We start from the raw sequence: 1,272 nt of genomic DNA on the forward strand, positions 1-1,272 counted from the left end.
GAGGGATACCACCGCACCCCCACAGGTGATCCAATGGCGGAGGGATACCACCGCACCCCCACAGGTGATCCAATGGCAGAGGGATACCACCGCACCCCCACAGGTGATCCAATGGCGGACGAATACCACCGCACCCCCACAGGAGATCCAATGGCGGAGGGATATCACTGCGCCCCACAGGTGATCCCATGGCGGAGGGATATCACTGCGCCCCACAGGTGATCCCATGGCGGAGGGATATCACTGCGCCCCACAAGTGATCCCATGGCGGAGGGATATCACTGCGCCCCACAGGTGATCCCATGGCGGAGGGATATCACTGCGCCCCACAAGTGATCCCATGGCGGAGGGATATCACTGCGCCCCACAAGTGATCCCATGGCGGAGGGATATCACTGCGCCCCACAGGTGATCCTATGGCGGAGGGATATCATTGCGCCCCCACAGGTGATCCCATGGCGGAGGGATATCACTGCTCCCCACAGGTGATCCCCTGGCGGAGGTATATCACCATCAGGCCTTGTTTTAATGCCGGGGGTCCCATATAAAGAGTCCCTATATGGTGAATTAGCAAGCGGAGGGATACCACTGACCATGGTCGTGATGCGCTCATGGAAAGAGATGAACTGGCGGAGGGATATAACTTTAGGCCCAGCTCTGTGCCGGTAATGTGTGCCGGCAATATCATAGGCCGCACATAAAGGCGAGCGCTCTCCGCATTTCTGCCTGCTCTACCCGCACTCCTATCCCGAGAGAGGCATCGACACAGCTCGGGACACACAGACCTCCCTCCCGCTTCCCAAAACACTCACCGTCCACGGAGCGCCTCTTTCCTCCACACTCAGGCACGCACGTCTCGCGATAATTCCCGATCCCGCGAGACTGGGGAGGAGTCACTGGTGGGTTGACGTCACTCAGAGGACGTTACAGTGCTCAAAGGAGTGAGGTCAGCTAACACATACACACACACACACACACACAAACCGTGGGCGGAGTTCTAAGGGTGGAGAGGCGGAGCTTGTCTGTGAGGGAAGGGAAAGAAAGAAAATGCTGCACATACTGCATTCCTTTGCCAAAAAATGAGGGGAAGATATACACTGTTACACACACTGCATGCCCTGTGCAAAGAGAGGGGTGCGAACACGATATAAAGTGCTTCAAATTCAACCTTATGTGTATAGAGAGGGGAAGATAAAAAGTCCTGCACACATTCCATTTCCCTGCCTATAGAGAGGGGTGAGGGGGAAGATAGAAAGTCCTGCAAACATTTAA

The 1,272-nt window shown here is 55.7% G+C and overlaps 1 protein-coding gene across 1 annotated transcript in view; it reads right to left on the reverse strand.

The window, feature by feature from the left end:
• Positions 1 to 862, reverse strand: part of SMNDC1 (survival motor neuron domain containing 1) — a 13,104-nt gene extending 12,242 nt beyond the window's left edge. Inside the window, exon 1 of the mRNA XM_018562573.1 lies at positions 813 to 862. The gene's annotated coding sequence lies outside the window, so the exon portion shown is untranslated. The remainder of the gene's footprint in view (positions 1 to 812) is intronic.
• Between the last annotated feature and the right edge of the window lie 410 nt (positions 863 to 1,272).

The sequence above is a fragment of the Nanorana parkeri genome, unplaced genomic scaffold (assembly GCF_000935625.1).
Source record: "Nanorana parkeri isolate BGI_ZX_2015 unplaced genomic scaffold, ASM93562v1 scaffold585, whole genome shotgun sequence".
Lineage (NCBI taxonomy): Eukaryota > Metazoa > Chordata > Amphibia > Anura > Dicroglossidae > Nanorana > Nanorana parkeri.